The sequence below is a fragment of the Bos grunniens genome, chromosome 10 (genome assembly GCF_055505025.1).
Source record: "Bos grunniens cultivar Pamir isolate PY7600 chromosome 10, Bosgru_T2T1.0, whole genome shotgun sequence".
Taxonomy (NCBI): Eukaryota; Metazoa; Chordata; class Mammalia; order Artiodactyla; family Bovidae; genus Bos; species Bos grunniens.
Genome location: NC_141174.1, coordinates 24,776,748 through 24,802,728, shown reverse-complemented (window position 1 = coordinate 24,802,728; position 25,981 = coordinate 24,776,748). Strand labels below are relative to the sequence as shown.

The 25,981-nt window shown below is 39.3% G+C and overlaps 1 protein-coding gene across 21 annotated transcripts in view; it reads left to right on the top strand.

Annotated features, from left to right (window-relative positions):
* Window positions 1-25,981, top strand: part of GPHN (gephyrin) — a 535,403-nt gene that overhangs the window by 49,539 nt on the left and 459,883 nt on the right. For 5 of the 21 annotated variants that reach the window (XM_086320199.1, XM_086320198.1, XM_086320196.1 and 2 more), the window contains exon 2: window positions 1,263-1,297. The exons of the other annotated variants lie outside the window; for them this stretch is intronic. The gene's annotated coding sequence lies outside the window, so the exon portion shown is untranslated. The remainder of the gene's footprint in view (window positions 1-1,262; window positions 1,298-25,981) is intronic. 21 annotated transcript variants of the gene reach the window in all.

Sequence of the window (25,981 nt, the reverse complement as noted above, 5' to 3'; positions counted from 1 at the left end):
TTTGCTCAGATCTTTAGTTTCCCACCTGCCATTTCTGCTGGCATTCTTGAAGTTAGTTTTGTTTTGTGTATGTGAAGTTCAGGAGTAAGTTAACAACTGGAGGAAATATCTTTACAGATTTTTAGGCTCCTACTCTGCAGTTTCTTTAAAGTCTTAGTTCCAGTGGTGGTTTAATAATAGTTTTATTTTTTCCTCCCAGCCTTCTTCTCAGAAGCTAGGGTTGTGGTGGTGTGGTAGTAGTTTGAGGCATAAGTTCAAGGCATACGTTCAAGCAGTGAGTCTAGGTGTGGTCTTTGCTAGAGCTAGAGAACTTTAGTTCCCATTACCCGATAGGAACTGACTGATTATCTGCCACTGCTTTCTTCTATACAAAGGAACTCAATAGGTCTGTAGCTTTAGCTCAGCTCACTTTACGTTTTTATTTTATTCCAGATCCCAGGATAGGAGTGGGGGGAATATATAGAGATTAGGCCCTTGAACAGTACAGGTTTGAACAGTGTGAGTCCACTTAATACGCAGAGTTTTATTCAATAGTAAATAGTGTAGTACTACATGGTCTGAGGTTGGTTGAATTTGTGGATGTGGAATTGTGAATACACAGGGCCAACCATGTGTTAAACATGGATTTCAACAGTGCAGAGGGTTGGCACCCCTAACTCTGTGTTGTTCAAGGGTCACCTATGTGTGTATACACACACATATGTATGTAAATGTAAATATAAAATACAAATATACAATATGTAAAGTAAAATTCTTATGTAATTTTTATATAAATTATTTTTAAATGAATGTTGAGTAAAACTTTTTGGGCACTGTTCTATGAAATTTAATTCATATATAAATTCACATAGCCATGACCATAGTCAGCATACAGAACAATCTCATCATACCAAAAACCTCCCTTGTGTTGTCTCATTTTGGTCACACCTTCTTCCCACCTATAACTTTTGGCAACCTCTGATCTGTTCTTAGTCACTGTAGTTTTTATCTTTTCAGGAATGGTATTTCAAAGGAATTGCATGGTGTTTAATCTTTTCTAGACTAGTTTCATTCTGCAGAATGGCTTTTGAGATTCTTCTAAGTTGTTGCATTTATCAGTAGTTCATTCCTCTTTAATACCGAGTTGTATCTCATTGTACTGATGTGCCGTAGTTTGTTTATCCATTCACCAGTTGAAGAACATTTGGGTGTTTTGTTTTAACAGATCAACTCTAAAAATACATGTACAGGTTTTTTGTGAACATACGTTTTTGTTTCTCTAGGGTAAATACCTGGGAGTGGGATGATGGGACCTATGGTAAGTGTATGTTTAACTTTCTAAGAAACTGCCGAACTGTTTTCTATGTGGCTGTGCCATTTTTGTCCTCCCAGCAACGTATGAGAGTTCCAGTTTCTCTGCATCCTCATCAGTATTTGTTCTTGTCGATATTTTTCATCTTAGTCAGTCTTCTAGGTATGTAGTGGTATCTCATTGTGGTTTGCATTTCTCTGTTGACTAATGATGTTGAACATCTTTAAAAATGTGCTCATTTGCCATTCCTACACACTATTTGGTGAAATATCTTTTCAGGTCTTTTAAATCTTTTGTCTATTTTTCGAGTTTTTTTTTTTTCTTTTAAGCCTAGCTGAATATCTGTTTTGTTTTTTCCCTTTCCAATTTTCTTTTCTCTTTTCTCTGTCACTACTGTGTGTTTGGAGCTGATGCAGTGAGTCTAAATTCACTAAACCTTTTTTTTTTTTTTTGCCAGGGAGGCGGGGAGGGTCGTGCTGCGAGGCATGTGGAATCTTAGTTCCCCAACTAGAGATCAAACCCCTGCCCCTTGTATTGGAAGCACAGAGTCTTAATCACAGGTGTGCCAGGGAAGTCCCACTTACTATACCATTTTGATAGAAAGTTCAAGGCAGAATATTTTCAAAGGCAGAATTTTTCATATGAAGGGATTGCAAAAAAACTACAGGAATGGAAATGGAAGAACATAACCAGGAATATTTAGGTAATCCCACTAAATATGCCTTTGTAGGTATATCTAGTGATCTAGAAAATGAGATGCACTTCCCAGGGTGGCACTAGTGGTACTGTCTGCCAATGCAGGAGATGCAAGTGACTTGGGTTCAATCCCTGGGTCAGGAAGACCCCTTGGAGAAGGAAATAGCAACCCACTCCAGTTTTGTTGCCTGGAAAATCCCATGGATAGAGGAGCCTAGTGGGTTATAATCAAGGAGGTCACAGAGTTGGACATGACTGAGCTCTCGTGCATGCACACACACACATACACAGAGAATATGGAATGAAACGAGTTTTTATTCAAATCAATAGAAAATTTTGAGATATTAGTAAATGTCAAACTTTTGGTTCCAAAATTTTAGAAGCCTGCATTTAAAAACTAATTTTAAAAGTCTGTTTATATAGATTTATATTAAATATATTGAACATTTAACATTGACTTCATTGAAGAAAACAGAAGCACTGTTGTACTGTTAGATATGTCAGATTCCATTAACATATGTTTTCAGTTCAGTTCAGTCGCTCAGTCGTGTCGGACTCTTTGTGACCCCATGAATTGCAGCACGCCAGGCCTCCCTGTCCATCACCAACTCCCGGGGTTCACCCACACTCATGTCCATCAAGTCAGTGATGCCATCCAGCCATCTCATCCTCTGTCGTCCCCTTCTCCTCCTGCCCCCAATCCCTCCCAGCATCAGAGTCTTTTCCAATGAGTCAACTCTTCGCATGAGGTGGCCAAAGTATTGGAGTTTCAGCTTTAGCATCATTCCTTCCAAAGAAATCCCAGGGCTGGTGTCCTTTAGGATGGACTGGTTGGATCTCCTTGCAGTCCAAGGGACTCTCAACAGTCTTCTCCAACACCACAGTTCAAAAGCATCAATTCTTTGGTGCTCAGCTTTCTTCACAGTCCAACTCTCACATCCATACATGACCACTGGAAAAACCATAGCGTTGACTAGACGGACCTTTGTTGGCAAAGTAATGTCTCTGGTTTTCAATATGCTATCTAGATTGGTCATAGCTTTCCTTCCAAGGAGTAAGTGTCCTTCAATTTCATGGCTGCATCACCATCTGCAGTGATTTTGGAGCCCCAAAAAATAAAGTCTGACACTGTTTCCACTGTTTCCCAATCCATTTCCCATGAAGTGATGGGACCAGATGCCATGATCTTCGTTTTCTGAATGTTGAGCTTTAAGCCAGCTTTTTCACTGTCCACTTTCACTTTCATCAAGAGGCTTTTTAGTTCCTCGTCACTTTCTGCCATAAGGGTGGTGTCATCTGCATATCTGAGGTTATTGAGATTTTTCCCGGCAATCTTGATTCCAGCTTGTGCTTCTTCCAGCCCAGCGTTTCTCATAATGTACTCTGCATAGAAGTTAAATAAGCAGGATGACAACATACAGCCTTGACGTACTCCTTTTCCTATTTGGAACAGTCTGTTGTTCCATGTCCAGTTCGAACTGTTGCTTCCTGACCTGCATATAGGTTTCTCTCATTATAAATTGGGGTTCCTTCATGGCACCTGTCATAGTATCATTGGGTGCCAGACTATACAAAGGCTTCTGTACACCTGCTTGTGTGTTTTTTTTGGCCATGCCAAAAGGCAAGTGGGATCTTAGTTCCCCAACCAGGGATGGATCTAACTCATGCCACCAGTGTTGGAAGCACGGAGTCTTAACCACTGGACTGCCGTGGAAGTTCCTACATATCTTAATTAAAAAACCAAACTGATAGTGTTTGATGAATACTGAGATAGTAAAATGTTTTCCCAAGCTTGAAAATATAATGGTAAAATGATGTTTTAATGCAAAGCTGTTGTCACAGTGAACAGAAACATGACCCAGTGTGTTTTCCTGGCTGATTTGAGGCTGCAGCTATCCAGCTTTCACAAGAGGAATATACTGATTTTGCCATAGTGCCTGGATTTCCAGCTTCAAGATAACACATTTCCCTGCACATTTAGAGCTGTGTAGAGACACTCCCTAGTGTACAGACACTACTGTTTGCTGAGCAAAGATATCAATGGAGAGTGCTCTGTGAATGTGGATGGCCAAGCCTGTTTTACCCTGATTAGGTGAAAGGTTTGTCAGATGATTAGATGGAAAGTACTGTCAGATGACCTTGCAGCAAGTAGTGGCAAGCTGCCTGATTCTTGAGAAGTGAAGTTGTTTAGTCGTGTGCGACTCTTTGTGATCCCATAGACAGTAGCCTACCAGGCTCCTTTGTCCGTGGAATTTTCCAGGCAAGATAACTGGAGTGGGTTGCCATTTCCTTCTCCAGGAGATCTTCCTGAACCAAGGATCAAACCGAGGTCTCTCACATTGCAGGCAGACACTTTACCCTCTGAGCCACCAGGGAAGCCCCCCAATTTTTTTTTTAATGCAAAAGCAACTTAAAATTACCATTTAAAATACAAGTCATCACTTGATTTAAGTGAACAATGATTGAGATATTTGACACCTGTAAATAAAATGACTGCTTACATAAAGTATGTCATATCTTTAGAAATTTGTTTTTAGGTGTATTGGCAGAATTATGATTTCTCAGGGAGAGAAGACACATTTTTTACATTAAATCATAAGATGGAACATACTGAAGGCATAGTTTTGAAGTTTTCAAAGCCTACATTTGTTTTTTTTAATTTATTTATTATGTGGCTGTGTTGGGTCTGTCTGAACTGTGGCATGTGGGATCTTCTTGTGTCATGGGGGATCTTTCATTATGGCACATGGATTCTCTACTTGCTGTGCAAGGGCTCAGTAGTTGTAGCACACAGGCTGAGTTGCTTTGTGACATGTGGGATCTTAGTTCCTTGACCAGGGATCAAATCCATGTCCTTTGCATCGCAAGGCAGATTCTTAACCATTGAACCATCAGGGAAGTCCCCATCTCACAAGTAAAACCAAAGTGTTAAATTGCAAGAAAAGTAAGGTTTCACGTTCTGATTATCTGTATGTTCCCTTTTGAATCCACTGGATTCTGTGATTTAAGTGTGTTTAAACACGGCTATCATCAAAAGCCATCTTGACTTTTAAAAGTGTATTCTACCTAAGAATTATGTGTAAAATAATCTCTTAAAACTGAATTATTGGGACTTCTCTGGTGGTCCAGTGGTTAGGACTCTGTGCTTCTAATTCAGGGGGCATGAGTTGGATCCCTGGTTGGGGAACTAAAATCCCACATGCCATGCATTGCAACCAAAAAATAATAAAATAAATTTAAAAACCAAACAAAACTGAGGTTATTTTCCAGTTATGTGAGTTATTAATATATCTAATAGTTGTGAAATTGCAAATTGTGATAATCCTCTTGCCCTTCATTCTCATTTTGGTTTGAAAATAGTTCCTGAAAGTGTTAGTTGCTCAGTCACATCCAACTCTTTGCAACCACATGAACTGTAGCCCACTAGGCTCCTCTGTCCATGGACTTCTCCAGGCAAGAATAACAGAATAGGTAGCCATTCTCCAGGGAACCTTCCTGGCCCAGGCACTGAACCCCTGTCTCCCACATTGTAAGCAGATTCTTTATCGTCTGAGCCACCAGGGAAGCCCAGTTAGTATCCACTGGAGACATTTAACAGTCTTATCTAATCATTATTTTAGGAATAGTTTAATAATTTTTTTGAAAAATTACTTAAAAAACCCAAAAAACCTCACAATGAAGTGTTTCTCTTTAAAAACCTGAAAAAAATGGCTTTTCCCCCCTCTTAAAGGACATCTCACAAACTAATGTGGGGTAGGTTTCCAGTAGAAGAGTTTGGTAGTCTTTACAGCTGTGTGCTAGCAAGTGTCACTGTATAAAACTGAAGGTTTATAGATTCCTGAGGAGCTACAGCATCATAATAACATTTACTCCCACTCAGAATTTATTTTAAGAAATGACATAAATACTGTGTTATAATTGATCTGTTGTACCAAAAGTACTGAATAATACACAAACAAGACAACATCCAGTCTTGATGATCAAAAACAATTTTTTTCTGTGAAATTCTATACTTTGAATAATGAAAGAGAAGGTGTCAGGGTGAAAAAAATAATCTGATTCTACTGTCTGTGTCTTAGATAATGATATTCATCAGATCTATATATATTTTGTTATCATTTCCTTTCAAAACAATCTTTAAATGTTTGCTCAGCCCTGAAATTTGATTCTTCTGTTAAGGGCTTTGTTACATATTTTAAGTCATTCTTTTAATTTCTCATATCATTTAGTATAGAATTCATTGTTATATTAATTATGTAATGTTATTCTCATTAATATAATCTTAAATTAATAGCTATTTGTATATTCTGTTTAATATTCAGCTTTCTGGAGTTTAGGATAGTATTGACTATAATTGTGGTTTTATTTCATAACAAACAATTGCTCACGAGTTTCATGTTACTGATGAGGAAATAGTTGACCCAATGGTGAAGAAATAGTTTACCCAAGGTCACACAAATATTTAACTGTCAGACTGTGGCTAGAATTTAGGTTATCTTATTCTTAGTGTAGCATTTTGCTTTATATATGTTTGTGTGAGTATTATTTCTAAAAATAGGCTAAGTTGAAATATCTTAATTTATAAAGCTGAAGTTACTTATAGAATATATATTATGTTTCCAGTTGCTGCTGTAACAAATTATCACACACTGGCTTAAGAGTCCAAGATCGACCTCCCCACTAAAAGCTGTTGCTGCTGCTGCTGCTGCTAAGTGCCTTCAGTCGTGTCTGACTCTGTGCGACCCCGTAGATGGCAGCCCACCAGGCTCTGCCGTCCCTGGGATTCTCCAGGCAAGAACTCTGAAATGGGTTGCCATTTCCTTCTCCAATGCATGAAAGTGAAAAGTGAAAGTGAAGTCGCTCAGTCGTGTCCGACTCTTCGAGACCCCATGGACTACAGCCTTCTAGTAAGGCTCCTCCGTCCATGGGATTTTCCAGGCAAGAGTATTGGAGTGGGTTGCCATTGCCTTCTCGTCACTAAAAGCTATAAACATCCTATCCCTAAAATCTAAGAATATGTTATCTCACATAGTAAAAGGGATTTTGCAAATGAAGATTACAGACCATAAGATGGGGAGATTATCCTGGATTATTGGGTTGATACAATCTAATTACTTGAGTCCTTGAAAGAGGGTACTCTTCTCAGTTGTTTTAAAAGGAAAGCAAACAGGTTGGATGGCAGTATGAGAAGGACACAATCCATCGTTGTTGGCTCTGAAAATGGAAGGAGGCCTGAGCTGGAAGCTGGAAAATGCAAGGAATCTCCCCTGTAGCCCCCGGGATAGAATGCTGCTGATACCTTGACTTTAGCCCAGTGAAAATTGTTATATTCTTATTTTACCTCCCAGTTTTAATATTTTTGTTTATGTCTTCTGACTAAACCTTTTTTTTTAATACTTTGATTCCAGTAATAGGTATCATGTCTGATTCATCACAGGGCTTCCCACATAGCTCAGTGGTAATCTGCCTGCCAATGCAGGAGATGTGGATTCGATTCCTGGGTTGGGAAAATCCCCTGGTGGAGGAAATGGCAACCCACTTCAGTATTCTTGCCTGGAAAAACCCCATGGACAGAGGAGTCTGGCAGGCTGTAGTCCATAGGGTTGCAAAGAGTCAGACATGACTGAGCAACTGAGCTCACACACACTGGTTCATTACCACCTCTTTGGCCAGCTCATTTTGGTGATTCTGCTTGACTGCTTGCTTTTTTTTTTTTTTTTTGACTGGACATTTGTATGTCTCTTTATAATCACAAATGCTAGTAATTTCCAGTCTGGTTTTTCTTATCCATTAACAGAACCTTGGTTCTGCTATTAGCAAGTTTTTTTATTAATGTTCTATATTACTATCAACATAAGTGCATAGTAAGTATTTGATGAATAAAGTAAGTTCATGTTCCATTTGAAGCTTCCCTGGTGGCTCAGATGGTAAAGAATCAGCCTGCAATGCAGGAGACTCAGGTTCAGTTCCTGGGGTGAGAAGATTCCCTGGAGAAGGGAATGGCAACCCATTCCAGTATTCTTGCCCAGAGAATTCCATGGGCAGAGGAATCTGGAGGGCTTAACTCCTTGGGGTTGCAGAGTTGGACATAACTGAGCAACTAACATTTACCATTTGAAGCATTTAGAGGTTGTGAACATGTATTCTTAATAATTTCCTAGTGATTTCTCAAGTTCCTATTCCTTTTTGTACCTCTGGGGAAATAGGTAGCAATCACTGCATAATTGTAGTTCATTATTGAAATACAGGGAGATTTAAACCTTTCATTGGACTCAAAACATAAGTGTCCTTAGCATTTACTTTAGTGGTTTGTAAATTTCTGAATTTCATGTACTAGTAAAATATAGGAGAAGGCAATGGCACCCCACTCCAGTACTCTTGCCTGGAAAATCCCATGGATGGAGGAGCCTGGTAGGCTGCAGTCCATGGGGTCGCTAAGAGTCAGACACGACTGAGCAACTTCACTTTCACTTTTCACTTTCATGCACTGGAAAAGGAAATGGCAACCCACTCCAGTGTTCTTGCCTGGAGAATCCCAGGGATGGGGGAGCCTGGTAGGCTGCCGTCTCTGGGGTCGCACAGAGTCGGACATGACTGAAGTGACTTAGCAGCAGTAAAATGTATTGAAAAGTTCGGAGGATGAACAAAGAAGTGCTAACTTTTTATTTTGCTAAGAGCATGATAAAAAGCCATCACCAGCTATCACCATTGCATTGTAAAAGGATTTTTGAACGTCTAAAAAAGGAAAAAGTCACTGAATAAAAAACTTCTCTAAATTTAATAAAGTTAGCTTTATAGAAAAACTCAATACATCGTCATTTACTTTTCTAAGTTTACTGAGAATGACTAAAACTTGAAAGGAAAATTGGTCCTGAGCACCACTAGTGTAGTCATTCTCTTATTTAAGTGGAACTTCAGTTTCTGTGTATATGGCTTTCTTAAATCTTAAAGCAAGCCAATATTTGAAGGAAAAGGCAGAGAGGAATTAGAAGTACGTAGTAGTCTTTTTCTTAGAGTGACTTGCTTTGATCACACTTGCAACATTTTGATATAGTAAAAAGTATTTTACCCTTTTTGCTTCCCCTACTCTCCATTTCCTACAAAAATATCCGTTCTCCCGCTTTGTATTCAGTACTTGTAATCCTCTGTATTTTCCATATGCTTGAGCCTTAATCTTTTGTTTTGGTTGTCTAATGCTTCTTTTTTTCATGGTCTGCTTAATACTTTCTGATTATTTGTGTTTAATATACACACACATTCAGTATATCACAGAAATGTTGAAAATGAAAAAAAATTTGAATTTCAATCTCTTGTCCTTTCTTTAAAGGTAATCATTGTAAGTTTCTAGTATAACTTTTTAGAAAAAGCATTTTCTGCGTATACCAGTAGCTGGCTATACTAAAATATGTCTTCTAATATATACATCTATAAAAACGTACAGAAATGGGTTTTCACTTATGGTACATTCTTAGCTTTATTCCTGTCTCTACTTTGGCCGTACCCTTGTTTTTCTGTTTTCCAACCTGTCCAAATAATTTGGACTAAATTATTTTTTGACCTCTTAACTTGCTTTATTCTGTGGGCTAATGTTGAAACTTATTTGTTCTAGGGGTGACAGTTTTTAGGGTTGCTGGAAGTACATTTCTCTGGACTGGATATACTTTGATTCTTTTGATCACAGTGAGATTTAAATTTTAGTATACTAGGAAACAGAAACCTATGAAAAGGATTTCTCCAACCCTTTACTCTTATTGAGAGGAATGTAAACAATACCTCTACTTTTCTGTCTCCACCTGAAGGTGAGAATTGTCCAAAACTTCCTTGTACTGAGAACTAGTTTTGTTAGCTCAAAAATAGTAGGTTGACCCATATGGGAGTTTTGCATCTAATCTGTACCACTTCAGCAAGGGGAAGTGTTCTGACTTTTCTCTGTGACAGAAATTGCAGAAGTTATTCATTTTCTCCTAGGGCAGGGACTTTATTTCATATTTGGCAAGGGTTATGATTTGCTAGTCTTACTTGTTTCTACAGAGTTCAAAGTGTTGCATGATGGTACAAGGAATCATAGAACCCAAGTATTATTTCTTAATTAATATAAAGCTAGGGAGCTAAAATATTTTAAAAACAGAGAATATTTCTACCTAAATTATTGTGGTAATTAAGAGGTATTTAAGGTATTAAGAGGACCTAACAATTTGTTTCCCTTTTGTGCAGTTGGTAAAAAGAAAAAAAGTGTAGGAATGCGGAGTTGTTTCTCTCAAATTTTTAGCTAGAGTTATATAACTTCTGATTAACATAAGATTTTGTCCCAAACTGTGAAGGCACTTGAACACTGAGATGAGTTTTAAATAATCTTATGACTAATATGTTAAAACAAGAGTGTATGTCATGCTTCAAAGTATAAGGTGATATTTGCTTTACTACTGCAACACTGTCATATTCTTACCTATAATTCATTGGTGTTTAACTGTAGAGAATTAGACTTTGTTCCTTTGAAACATATGACCATTGAAGTAAGAGCCAAATATTTTGTTGGTTTGTGTTTGTTTTTGGTCCCCCCAGCCTCCTGTTTTTTGTTTTTGTTTTTCCTGTTTTGGTGATGAAAGTGAAAGAGGAGAGTTAAAAGTTTGCTTAAAGCTCAACATTTAGAAAACTAAGAGCATGGCATCACTTCCTGGCAAATAGATGGGGAAACAGTGAAAACAGTGGCTGACTTTATTTTTGGGGCCTCCAAAATCACTGCAGATGGTGATTGCAGCCATGAAATTAAAAGACATTTACTCCTTGGAAGGGAAGTTATGACCAACCCAGACAGCATATTAAAAAGCAGAGACATTACTTTGCCAACAAAAGTCCATCTAGTCAAAGCTATGGTTTTTCCAGTAGTCATGTATGGATATGAGAGTTGGACTATAAAGAAAGCTGAGTGCCAAAGAATTGATGTTTTTGAACTGTGGTGTTGGAGAAGACTCTTGAGATTGCCTTGGACAGCAAGGAGATCCAACCAGTCCATTCTAAGGGAGATCAATCCTGGATGTTCATTGGAAGGATTGATGTTGAAGCTGAAACTCCAATATTTTGGCCACCTGATGCAAATAGCTGACTCATTTGAGAAGACCCTGATGCTGGGAAAGATTGAAGGTGGGAGGAGAAGGGGACGACAGGATGAGATGGTTGGATGGCATCCCTGACTCAATGGACATGAGTTTGAGTCAACTCCGGGAGTTGGTGATGGGCAGGGAGGCCTGGCGTGCTGCAGTCCATGGGGTCACAAAGAGTCGGACATGACTGACTGACTGAACTGAACTGAACTGAACTGAACTTTTTGATCTGTTTTAATAGTTGCCAAATATTCACTCTAAGCACAAAATGAGCATTTCTAGTGTAAGAAAAATAGCATACCCTCTGACATACGATTTTTAGTACTGTCTGGCAAAAGCAAAGCAAGGGCTTGAGACACAGAGTATAGTTATAAAATATTAGGACTGAAAAGGGCTTTAGAGATTATTCACTCTAACTCCTTTCCTTTTAAAATTATCATTTTTAAATTGATGAATAACCTTTTTGAACCTTGGTTTACTTTTATATAATTTGACAAGAGACTTGGGGAGCCTTATGTGATTGTTAGAATTAAACTGATTAATAGGATGATTAAAACTGATTAAAAGGATGATGTTGTAAAATTCAATGATTATTGTTGTAAGCAAAGTTATTACTCTAATTTTTAAAAATTTAGAAAAAAATAGTAGCAAAAGATAGCATGTGTAAAACTGCAAAACACAAATAACACTTGAACTGAAAATTTTGACTTCAGACCCCTGATTTTGTGTGTGAACTAACCTATATTAACTTTTTTTTTTTCATCTTAGTTATTTTACTACCCTATTGTATAAATAATCTGAGACTTAAAGTAGGTAAGGAAATACCAAAAACTTAAAGCTAAAAGATAGTGTTAGATTTGAGAAATTCTTTCAAGACTTTCAGGAAAAAAAGGAGCAATATAAAAGAAGAATGAAACAAAAAACCAAAAAGCAGAAAACAAAAAGACTCATCTTTCTACTTTCTATTTATTTTAGGATTTTCTGTTTTTTAATACCATCAGTTTATCAATCCTAAAGATTCTTCTTGTCTTCATTAGGAGTAATAAGGATTTTAACATCTGCTGAATTCATATCATCTTGTCATTTTTTTTTTTTAAAGGCTACTGTCATTCCTCTACCTTTAAATTTTATATTACTGGGAATTTAGTTAATTCATCTTCTTGCCTTAAAGAACTTTAAAGTATTTTTGACATTTGTGTTAACTTTAGCATACTGGAGAAGGAAGTTCCACCATTTCACTGAAATCCATTCAAGTATTTAATAGCATGCATTCAAGATATATTTCCATTTAATCAAATAGGTGGGAATAAAACAGACATGAATCCTTGTATCTTTGGTATTTTCTTAATTCTACAACTGACTTTAGGAGACAGTTATGGAAATAGTGGGAGACTTTATTTTCTTGGGCTCCAAAATCACGGCAGATGGTGACTGCAGCCATGAAATTAAAAGACGCTTGTTCCTTGGAAGAAAACTATGACACAACTAGACAGTGTATTAAAAAGCAGAGACAGCATGTTGCTGACAAAGGTCCACATAGTTAAACCTATGGTTTTTCCTGTGGTCATGTATGGATGTGAGAGCTGGACCATGAAGAGGGCTGAGCATTGAAGAATTGATGCTTTTGAACTGTGGTGTTGGAGAAGACTCTCGAGAGTCCCCTGGACTGCAAGGAGATCCAACTAGTCCATTCTAAAGGAAATCAACCCTGAGTATTCATTGGAAGGACTGATGCTAAAGCTGAAACTCCAATACTTTGGTCACCTGATGGGAAGAACTGACTAATTGGAAAAGACCCCAATGCTAGAAAAGATTAAAGGCAGGAGGAGAAGGGGATGACAGAGGATGAGATGGTTGGATGGCATCACTGACTCAATGGACATGAGTTTGAGTAAACTCTGGGAGTTGGTGATAGGGAAGCCTGGCATGCTGCAGTCCATGGGGTTGCAATGAGTCAGACACTACTCAGCAACTGAGCTGAGGGTCTTTTATGAGGGAATAAAAATACTAAGGAACTGTAGCAACTATGTCTCTGATACATAGTAAGCAGATAGTATATTTTTTATTGTCCAGTTCTTTCCCAATCTATGTTTTATGGATTCCTGAACTATCCATACTGTTAACTTAATGGAAATCTTTTGACCCCACTGCTGGGCTTCTTGAAGAAAGGAAATTTCTTCTTCATCTATAAGATCTTTAATCAGGTCTAGCATTGGGGGTTGAGAATGCAATGGCAACCCACTCCAGTATTCTTGCCTGGAAAATCCCATGGGCAGAGGAGCCTGGTAGGCTGCAGTCCATGGGGTCGCTAAGAGTCGGACACGACTGAGCGACTTCACTTTCACTTTCACTTTCATGCATTGAAGAAGGAAATGGCAACCCACTCCAGTGTTCTTGCCTGGAGAATCCCAGGGACAGGGAAGCCTTGTGGGCTTCCGTCTATGGGGTCGCACAGAGTCGGACATGACTAAAGTGACTACCTGGCTGGCACTAGCTCCATTTGAAAATGCAGTGCCCGAAACATTGTTTTAAAGACAACCTAGCCTGCCACACCTTTTGATTACTTTGATCTATTCAGTTTAATTGCTAAAGTTGGCATCTACAAGCAATCTATGCTATAAAGTTCCCAAGAGGCTAAGTCTCTGTTAAGACTCCTTAACTGTGAACAGCCCTGTGTTGCCAAGAGAAACCTTGTCATTGTCCCAAAATGTGATGTCCTCTACTTTATTCTGTGAACTATTTAGGAGTCTATAAACACTCTTGGGCTTCCCTGATATATCAGTTCGTAAAGAATCTGCCTGCAATGAAGGAGACCCTGGTTCAATTCCTGGGTTGGAAAGATTCGCTGAAGAAGGGATAGGCTACCCACTCAAGTACTGTTGGGCTTTTCTTGTAGCTCAGATGGTAAAGAATCCACTTGCAATGTGGGAGACCTGGGCTCAATCCCTGGGTTGGGAAGATCCTCTGGAGAAGGGAAAGGTTACCCACTCCAGTTTTCAGGCCTGGAGAATTCCATGGAGTGTATAGTTCATGGGGTCACAAAGAGTTGGACACAACTGAGTGACTTTCACTTTCATAAATACTTTTAACCCCCTAAAACTCAAAGTATCACCAGTTCAGAAAAAAAACTAATAAACAAAAACTGACTGACTACCTTTCAATGCTGCTGCTGCTGCTGCTGCTAAGTCACTTTCCTCTTTCAGGAAATTCATAACAGGTAACAGTCATGAAGGGGTATAATTATCTTGGAGCCAAATTTTGCCAGTTAATAGAGTCCTGGATATGAATTCAGACCCTCAGATAAAGAACTGTAAGAAAACAGAAGCATGCATTAAAGCAAAATCCAGCTGAAATCTTGTACATACTGGGTTGAAGAAAGCTGAGACTCCAGAGCAGCATTGGAGCTTAGAGGTGGTATCTTTTTTTTTTTTTTTTCTTTTTAGAGGTGGTATCTTATCTTTAGATTCGTTTAGCAGTCTAGGGGACACTTAGGATGGTGGTGCAGTTTTGCCAGCAGTGGCTCTTTATCATTACTTTGGTTTGGAAGGGTAACCGAGGCTAAATGCCAATGGATAAATAGCTAAGACTATTTAATGCTGAACTGCTTTCATCTGGAATCTTCCAGGGCCTTATTTTATCCAAATATAGAACAAGAAAATGAGAAAGTGGTGGGATGCAGAACTGATAAATCTAGGAGGACTGCCTTGAAGGCTTGTTTAAATCCATAGGATTTGTTTAGCTCTTGACTGTAAAGTTAGATCTTATTGATACGTTGTAGGTTCCCAGAAAATATTTTTTGAATGACTGAATCAAAATGGTCACTTTGGTGCCCTAAGGCCATTAATACAACCTAGTTTAAGTTATGTGGATCATTTCCTTTATGTAACTATGGAAATAATCACATTGCCTCGTAGCTCAGATATAAAAACTCCTAGTTAAATTATTAATCTGGGTAATAGGTTTTTATTGGTATCACTTCTTTTGCATTTGTAAATTGATGTATGTGTGTGTGTGTGTGTGTTCAGTCATGTCCGACTGTTTGTAACATCATGGGCCTTAGATCACTCAGTAAGGGCTTCCTTGATGGCTCAGAGGGTAAAGTGTCTGCCTGCAATGCGGGAGACCTGGGTTCAATCCCTGGGTCAGGAAGATCCCTTGGAGAAGGCAATGGCACCCCACTCCAGTACTCTTGCCTGGAAAATCCCATCGACGGAGAAGCCTGGTAGGCTCCAGTCCGTGGGATCGCAGAGTCGGACACGACTGAGCGCCTTCACTTTCACTTTCACCACTCAGTGAACATGGCCTGCATTTGTTGCTGAATAGTATGTTTAGGGATGTGTTTTGTGCCTTGGTTCAGTAGGCAGGGCCACTACGTGTATGCTCATGCACTAAGCACTGTGAAATCCATGTAAGGTGTAAGATGTGCTCTCTTGCAATAGGAAGCTTGAGTTTCAGTAGCTAACTCAGAGGAAGTTAGGTAAATTATGCCAGTCAGTAAATGAAGAGTGCAGTGAGTGATGTTTGAGAAGAAAATATTTGTAACTGTACATTCAAAACTTGATAAGGGCAGTCTAGTTGAAATTTTGAAAACATTGTTCTCTAATATTATTTTTAACTCACACTGTTAAAAGAAATAGAAAATACTATTATTTCACATTTTAATTATAAGAAAGACAGTCTGTTTTTCAGTAGAGGTGTTGTTAGATAACTCATTAACATTTACAAAGAAAATTTATAGAATTCTAGTTAAACTGCAGTAAAGAAAAAAGTGAAAGTGAAGTTGCTCAGTTGAGTCTGACCCTTTGTGACCCCATGGACTGTACCCTATCAGGCTCCTCTGTTGGAAAGAAGTAAATGTTTTGTAAATAATCATTCACTATATTTAAGATTTGATAGGTTCAATGCATCAACTAATACAGACGTTCAGCATGCTGTTTTATATTTTTGGTTAAGGTACATTGGTGTTGGTTAAGTTTGTGTGCCCTGTTTTTTGTATTAGATCCATTTTGATTTAATGAGAACAGTACCATCTACGTGTCACTAGTATAACATAATATCTATTATTTACAAGGGAAAAGAGGAAAATATACATTTATTCAGTTGTTTTTCTTTCTTCTATTTTAAAATCTAATTGTTTAGTTTCAAAAGTAGTTTTAATGAAAGAATATGAGTAAGCAGGTGCTTTGATGCTAAAAAGTTCCTTGGTTGGAAATAGTAATTGAATTTGAACATTAAATGCATTACTTTCCTAGTACATTAAACAGATTGAATACTATCAAAAACCTCTAACTGCTTGTAAAATATATCACTTTATCCCTCATCATCCTTATGCCTTTCCTACGTTTATATTCCATATTCCACAAGCGTATTTTTTTGCTTCTCAAGTCAAACTGTTTTTAATAACAGATTGTATACTTACCTTTTCAATTCAGTGAGGTAATTCAGTGAATTGTGAAAATTATCCTGATATCCCATCATTACATAAATTCATGAATGTTTATATGTTAAATTCATAGCATGTTAGCAAGTTATTTGGCCTTGAAAAGATATTCTAGGAAATCTCTATTTCCAAGAAGAAAAAAGCATGTGGAAAAAGTACATTGTGCTGTATTGTTGTTCAGTCAGTCGTGTCTGACTGCAACCCCGTGGACTGCAGCACGCCAGGCTTCCCTGTCCTCCACCATCTCTGGAGCTTGCTCAAACTTATGTCCATTGAGTTGGTGATGCCATCCAACTATCTCATCCTCTGTTGTCCCCTTCTCCTCCTGCCTTCAATCTTTCCCAGTGTCAGGTTCATTTCTGATGAGTTGGCTCTTCATATCAGGTGGCCAAAGTATTGGAGCTTCAGCTTCAGCATCAATCTTTCCAAAGAATATTCAGGATTGATTTCCTTTAGGATTGACTGGTTTCATCTCCTTGCAGTCTAAGGGACTCTCAAGAGTCTTCTGTAGCACCACAGTTAAAAAGCATCAATTCTTCTGACCTCAGTTTCAGCCCCACCCATTAGCAGGAAATTGGATTAAAGACTTACTGTGAGCATGGCCCTACCCACCAGAGCAAGACCCAGTTTTCCCCCTAGCGAGCCCCTCCCATCAGAAGCTTCCACAAGCCTCTTATCCTCATCCATTAGAGGTCAGACAGAATGAAAACCACAATCACAGAAAACTAACCAAACTGATCACATGGACCACAGCCTTGTCTAACTCAGTGAAACTATGAGCCATGCTGTGTAGGGCCACCCAAGACTGATGGGTCATGGTGGAAGTGAAGTGAAGTTGCTCAGTCATATCTGACTCTTTGCGACCCCATGCGACACCAGGCTCCTCCATCCGTGGAATTTTTCAGGCAAGAGTACTGTAGTGGGTTGCCATTTCCTTCTCCAGGAGATCTTCCTGACCCAGGAATCAAACCTTGTAGGCAGAGTCACCAGAGGAGAGTTCTGACAAAACATGGTCCACTGGGGAAGGGAATGGCAAATACTTCAACATTCTTGCCTTGAGAACCCCATGAACAGTATGAAAAGGCAAAAAGATGTGACACTGAAAGATAAACACCCCAGGTCAGTAGGTGCCCAATATGCTACTGGAGAGGAGCGGAGAAATAGCTCCAGAAGGAAGGAAGAGGCTGAGCCAAAGTGGAAACAGCACCCTGTTGTGGATGTGTCTTGTGGTGCAAGTGAAATCCGATTCTGTAAAGAACAATATTGCATAGGAACCTGGAATGTTAGGTCCATGAATCAAGGCAAATTGAAAGTGGTCAAGCAGGAGATGGCAAGATTGACATTTTAGGAATCACTGAACTAAAATGGACTGGAATGGGTGAATTTAATTCAGATGACCATTATATCTACTACTGTGGGCAAGAATCCCTTAGTAGAAATGGAGCAGCCCTCGTAGTCAACAAAGGAGTCCAAAATGCAGTACTTGGGTGTGATCTCAAAAACGACAGAATGATCTCTGTTCTTTTCCAAAACAAGCCATTCAATATCACAGTAATCCAAGTCTATGCCCCAACCACTAATGCCGAAGAAGCTTAAGTTGAATGGTTCTATGAAGACCTACAAGACCTTTTAGAACTAACACCAAAAAAAGATGTCCTTTTCATCATAGAGGACTGGAATGCAAAACTAGGAAGTCAAGAGATACCTGGAGTAACAGGCAAGTTTGGCCTTCGAGTACAAAATGAAGCAGGGCAAAGGCTAACAGAGTTTTGCCAAGAAAACTCACTGGTCATAGCCCACACCCTCTTCCAACAACACAAGAGACGATTCTACACATAGAATTCAACAGATGGTCAATACTGAAATTGGATTGATTCTATTCTTTGCAGCGAAGGCGGAGCAGCTCTATACAGTCAGCAAAAACAAGACTGGGAGATGACTATGGTTCAGATCATAAACTCCTTATTGCAAAAGTCAGACTTAAATTGAGCAAAGTGGGTATGCCACCCAGGTATGACCTAAATCAAGTCCCTTACAATTATACAGTGGAAGTGACATATAGATTAAAGGGATTAGATCTAATAGTTAAGAAAGCCTTCCTAAGTGCTCAATGCAGAGAAATAGAGGAAAACAATAGGATAGGAAAGGCTAGAGATCTAGAAAATTAGAGATACTAAGGGAACATTTCATGCAAAAATGGGTGCAGTAAAGGACAGAAATGCTATGAACCTGACAGAAGCAGAAGATAGTAAGAAGCGATAGCAAGAATACACAGAAGAACCATTCAAAAGAGATCTTTATGACCCAGATAACCACGATGGTGTGATCAGTCACCTAGAGACAGACATCTTGGAATGTGAAGTCAAATGGGCCTTAGGAAGCATCACTACGAACAAAGCTAGTGGAGGTGATGGAATTCCAGCTGAGCTATTTCAAATCCTAGAAGATGCTGTGAAAGCGCTGCACTCAATGTCACAGCAAATGTGGAAAATGCAGCAGTGGCTACAGGACTGGAAAAGTTCAATTTTCATTCCCATCCCAAAGAAAGGCAATGCAAAGAATGTTCAAATTAAGGCACCATTGCACTCATTTCACATGCTGGAAAAGTAATGCTAAAAATTCTCCAAGTGAGGCTTCCACAGTATGTGAACCATGAACTTCCAGAACTTCCACGAACTTCAAGCTGGTTTTAGAAAAGGCAGAGGAACCAGAGATCAAATTGCCAACATCCATTGGAGCATAGAAAAAGCAAGAGAATTCCAGAAAAACATCTGCTTCATTGACTATGCCAAAGCCTTTGACTGTGTGGATCACCACAAATTGTGGAAAATTCTTAGGAATATCAGACCACCTGACCTGCCTCCTGAGAAATCTGTATGTAGGTCAAGAAGCAACAGTTAGAACAACTGTTGGAACAAGGGACTGGTTCAAAATTGGGGAAGGAGTGTGTCAAGGCTGTATGTTGTCATTCTGCTTATTTAATTTCTATACAGAGTACATCATTCGAAATGGCAGGCTGCATGAAACACAAACTGGAACCAAGATATCCGGGAGAAATATCAATAACCTCAGATATACAGATAACATTACTGTTATGGCAGAAAGTGCAGAGGAACTGAAGAGCCTCTTGATGAAATAAGCAGAGAATGAGAAAGCTGGCTTAAAACTCAACATTCAAAAAACTAAGATCATGGCATCGAGTCCTATCACTTCATGGCAAATAGATGGGGAAACAGTGGAAATAGTGACAGACTTAATATTCTTAGGCTCCAAAATCACTGCAGATGCTGACTGCAGCCGTGAAATTAAAAGATGCTTGCGTCTTGGAAGAAAAGTTATGACCAATCTAGACAGCATGTTAAAAAGCAGAAACATTACTTTGCCAACAAAGGTCCGTGTAGTCAAGGTATGGTTTTTCCCAGTAGTCATGTATGGTTGTGAGAGTTGGTCCGTAAAGATTGCTGAGCTCTGAGGAATTGATGCTTTTGAACTATGGTGTTGGAGAAGACTCTTGTGACTCTTTGGACAGCAAGGAGATCAAACGAGTCAATTTCAGTCCTAAGGAAATCAGCCCTTAATAGTTATTGGAAGGACTGATGCTGAAGTCGAAACTCCAATGATTTGGCCACCTAAAGAACCAGCTCATTACAAAAGGCCATAATGCTGTGAAAAATTGAATGCAGGAGGAGAAGGGGATGACAGAGTTCGAGATTGTTGGATGGCATCACCGACTCAATGGACATGAGTTTGTACAAGCTCTGAGTGATGGTGAAGAACAGGGAGGTCTGTCATGCTGCAGTCCATGGGGTCTCAAAGAGTCAGAAACGACTGAGCAACAACAACAGCAGCTTTCTTTATGGTCCACATAACTACTGGAAGAACCGTAGCTTTGACTATGGTTGTGCTGTGTATTCGGAGAAGGCAATGGCACCCCACTCCAGTACTCTTGCCTGGAAAATCCCATGGATGGAGGAGCCTGGAAGGCTGCAGTCCATGGGGTCGCTAAGCGTTGGACACGATTGAGCGACTTCACTTTCACTTTTCACTTTGATGCATTGGAGAAGGAAATGGCAACCCACTCCAGTGTTCTTGCCTGGAGAATCCCAGGGACGGGGGAGCCTGGTGGGCTGCCGTCTCTGGGGTTGCACAGAGTTGGACACGACTGAAGTGACTTAGCAGCAGCAGCAGTGCTGTGTATTATAGCTAAATTGAACTTATTCTAATAACTACAGGAAACTGTATAAAATATATATTTTTGATTGGTCATTCTTAAATTCGTGATACTGAATGATGGCTGTGTTTAAACACCTCTGTTGATAGTTATAAAACCATGACTGTTGAAAAAGGTGCTTTTCCTCAAGAACTGACCAAATCTGTTTTCCCCTGCTGAAATAAGTGTATATGTCCTAAGGAACTGGTTATACACAGCTAGAAGAGAAAACTCACTATGATTGTGAAATTGAATTAAAATGCTATAGATATTATTTTTCTCTGTTCCAGATACTTCTCATTTCTGTTAACAGACTCCTTTCTCCCCAGCACACTCACCACTGTGCTTTTGTTGAGATTACCAAACATATTATTATATTCTTGCTTATTGAGGTGGGGACTTAGTCCAGATGTAGTCAATTGTAATGCCCATCCTACTAGCCATGGTGGTATATCCCAGGATGAATAGGAGTTCTCAGCTGCCAAACGTCATGCTTACCCTTCCATCTCCCACACCATGTTGACAGACAGTCTAAGGTTTAGTTGGAGAGAATGAGATCCACTCACAGATGATTGAAGAGGCACAAATAATTCTGATTGCATGGTCAGTTCCCAGGTTCTACTTCTTCTTGTCCCTATAGTGGCCCTATATCTGGCCAATTTTTGATACTCTCTAGATATCCTGTAATAACACTACCCATGCAAAGATGGGCTCGATAAAGAACAGAAATGGTATGGACCTAACAGAAGCAGAAGATATTAAGAAGAGGTGGCAAGAATACACAGAAGAACTGTACAAAAAAGATCTTCATGACCAAGATAATCACAATAGTGTGATCACTCACCTAGAGCCAGACATCCTGGAATGTGAAGTCAAGTGGGCCTTAGAAAGCATCACTACGAACAAAGCTAGTGGAGGTGATGGAATTCCAGTTGAGCTATTTCAAATCCTGGAAGATGATGCTGTGAAAGTGCTGCACTCAATATGCCAGCAAATTTGGAAAACTCAGCAGTGGTCACAGGACTGGAAAAGGTCAGTTTTCATTCCAATCCTAAAGAAAGGCAATGCCAAAGAATGCTCAAACTACCGCACAATTGCACTCGTCTCACACGCTAGTAAAGTAATGCTCAAAATTCTCCAAGTGAGGCTTCCACAGTACATGAACCATGAACTTCCAGATGTTCAAGCTGGTTTTAGAAAAGGCAGAGGAACCAGAGATCAAATGGCCAACATCTGCTGGATCATGGAAAAAGCAAGAGAGTTCCAGGAAAACATCTATTTCTGCTTTATTGACTATGCCAAAGCCTTTGACTGTGTGGATCACAATAAACTGTGGAAAATTCTTTAAGAGATGGGAATACCAGACCACCTGACCTGTTTCTTGAGAAACCTATATGCAGGTCAGGAAGCAAGAGTTAGAACTGGACATAGAACAACAGACTGTTTCCAAATAGGAAAAGGAGTATGTCAAGGCTGTATATTGTCACCCTGCTTATTTAACTTCTATGCATCTATGTTTCTATCATGAGAAACACTGGGCTCTGGAAGAAGCACAGGCTGGAATCAAGATTGCTGGGAGAAATCTCAGTAACCTCAGATATGCAGATGACAGAAAGTGAAGAGGAACTAAAAAGCCTGTTGATGAAATTGAAAGAAGAGAGTGAAAAAGTTGCTTAAAGCTCAACATGCCACTGCTGGGCATACACACCGAGGAAACCAGAATTGAAAGAGACACATGTACCCCAGTGTTCATCGCAGCACTGTTTATAATAGCCAGGACATGGAAGCAAGCTAGATGTCCATCAGCAGATGAATGGATAAGAAAGCTGTAGTACATATAAACAATGGAGTATTACTCAGCCATTAAAAAGAATACATTTGAATCAGTTCTAATGAGGTGGATGAAACTGGAACCTATTATACAGAGTGAAGTAAGCCAGAAAGAAAAATACCAATACAATATACTAACACATATATATGGAATTTAGAAAGATGGTAATGATAACCCTGTACGCGAGATAGCAAAAGAGACACAGATGTATAAAACAGTCTTTTGGACTCTTTGGGAGAGGAAGAGGTTGGGATGATTTGGGAGAATGGCACTGAAACATGTATAATATCATATAAGAAACAAATCACCAGTCCAGGTTTGATGCAGGATACAGGATGCTTGGGGCTGGTGCACTAGGATGACCAGAGAGGGATGGTACGGGGAGGGAGGTGCAAGGGGGGTTCAGGATGGGGAACACGTGTACACCCGTGGTGGTTTCATGTTGATGTATGGCAAAACCAATACAATATTGTAAAGTAATTAGCCTTCAATTAAAATAAATAAATTTAAATTAAAAAAAAAATAAAGCTCAACATTCAGAAAGCTAAGATCATGGCATCTGGTTTCATCACTTCATGGCAAATAGATGGGGAAGCAGTGGGAACAGTGTCAGACTTTATTTTTTGGGGCTCCAAAATCACTGCAGATGGTGATTGCAGCCATGAAATTGAAAGACACTTACTCCTTGGAAGGAAAGTTGTGACCAACCTATAGTACATATTAAAAGGCAGAGATTGCTTTGCCAACAAAGGTCCGCCTGGTCAAGGCTGTCGTTTTTCCAGTGGTCATGTATGGATGTGAGAGTTGGACTGTGAAGAAAGCTGAGTGCTGAAGAATTGATGCTTTTGAACTGTGGTGTTGGAGAAGACTCTTGAGAGTCCCTTGGACTGCACAGAGATCCAACCAGTCCATCTTAAAGGAGATCAGTCCTGGGTGTTCATTGGAAGGACTGATGCTAAAGCTGAAACTCCAATACTTTGACCACCTCATGAAGAGTTGACTCATTGGAGAAAACCCTGATGCTGGGAGGGATTGGGGGCAGGAGGAGAGGGGGACAACAGAGGATGAGATGGCTGGATGGCATCACCGACTCGATGGACATGAGTTTGATTAAACTCCGGGAGTTGGTGATGTACAGGGAAGTCTGGCGTGCTGTGATTCACGGGGTCACAAAGAGTCAGACACGACTGAGGGACTGAACTGAACTGACCCCTCTCTTTAAAATGTAAGTTATATCATTTGCTATCAAAATAAATCTTTGTTTTTCATACTTAATGTTGCCAGTTCATTTTTAAAGCACATTTGCTGAAAAAGCTGACTCTGCTTTAAACCTCAAATTTAATTCTTTTTCTATAGACTAGAAAAGACCTCCATTTTATCATTAAGTCAAGAATTCAGAAATGAAATTTTTAGTTCAAGGTTATTTCTGTTTTATATTTTTATTGCCACTCTTCTTTCAGTCTCAGAACATGTAATTAGTTCAGGAATGAGGGTGGGGATTTGGAAGGAAACCAGGGACTTCCCTGGTGACTCAGAGGTTAAAGAATCCACCTGCAATGCTGGAGACCTGGGTTCAATCCCTATGTTGGGAAGATCCCTTGGAGAAGGGAAAGGCTATCCACTCCGGTATCATGGCCTGGAGAATTCCATGGACAGAGGAGTCTGCAGTCGATGGGGTGATAAAGAGTCGGACACAACTTAGCGACTTTCACTTTCAGAGTAGTCAACAAATGTTTGTGAGTTCAGGCTTGGGACAGTTTTTATAGTGATAAAAAGAAGTTTAGAAAATTCTCACTAACGAAGGTTCTGAACACAGCCACCTTCCTGAGAGGATTCTCTCCGTCTCTACACTTTAACCTGGGACATTCTTAGAAATATCAGTGAATTCTGGTTGGGTATCTTTGCCAGCCTAAGATTTCTCCTTCTACTTCTTGTGGAACATGTTTGAGCAAGGTATCTCCCTAAATGTGTATCACCCTTCCTTGTTCCCTCCCTACCAATACCAATCTCTTGTCCTTCTAACACTAAATAAAATGTCAAAAGGATTCCTTTGCCTTCAGCCATTCATTTGACATCTGCTTTCACAGATGTTAGATTGAGAACTAAGACATTGAGTCCCTAAAAACTTAAATTCTGAACATTAGACTAGTCACTTACTGTAACATTTACATCTTTAAATGAATAAGATAAACAAGTAGGTGAGTCTTTTCAGCTCTAAGAAGTGAACAATTCTAAAGAAATTGCTTGTTTTAATGACAACTTTTCAGTTTACTTAAACATTATCATTAAGTGCCTACTGTGTACCAGTTACTAGACTAGATACTCTGGGAAGTTAAATATAACATTCATTTCCTGCCAGTAGAATTTTAAGCTGTTTAGGGGATTAACACGGAGAGGGCAATGGCACCCCACTCCAGTACTCTTGCCTGGAAAATCCCATGGATGGAGGAGCCTGGAAGGCTGCAGTCCATGGGGTTGCTGAGGGTCGGACATGACTGAGCAACTTCCCTTTCACTTTTCACTTTCATGCATTGGAGAAGGAAATGGCAACCTACTCCAGTGTTCTTGCCTGGAGAATTCCAGGGATAGTGGAGCCTGGTGGGCTGCCGTCTGTGGGGTCGCACAGAGTCGGACACGACTGAAATGACTTAGCAGGGGATTAACAAGAGAGAGGTATCCATTAAGAAACAATATGGTGTGGTGTGCTGCTGCTGCTAAGTCACTTCAGTCGTGTCCGACTTGTTTCTCAAAGTATGTTACATTCAGGTAATTGGGATGATGACAGGCATGTTCGGGACAGAGTATCAAAAACGTCAAATTGCATAAAAAGCTTTTCCCTTTTTCTCTCTCAGTCCTTTTCATTATATTTATAAACATAAGCCCTTAACACCTTTTGAACACTTAACCATTCTCCCTTTTTAACAAAGAGGGCTCAAAACATTGTGAGCAACTGTTCTCTAGTAGTATTTAAGATATATATAATATAATATATATTTGTATTATATATAGTAATATTTAAGATATATACATAGTTATCTTTTAAAAAATTTTACTGAAGTATGGTATTTATCATGATGTGTTAGTTTCTGTACTACAGCTAAGTGAATCAGTTATGCATTTACATACTTCCACTCTTTTAAAAATTCTTTTACAAATTGGAAGATTGAGATTGACATATATACTACTATCTTTTGTTTATGTCAAGCCATACATTTTTTCATTTGTTGTAATGATATAAACTTTTACTTGGAAGTTTTTGTTTTAAAAAGTGAGATGTGATACTGGATGCTTGGGGCTAGTGCACTGGGACGACCCAGAGGGATGGTATGGGGAGGGAGGAGGGAGGAGGGTTCAGGATAGGGAACACATGTATACCTGTGGCGGATTCATTTTGATATTTGGCAAAACTAAA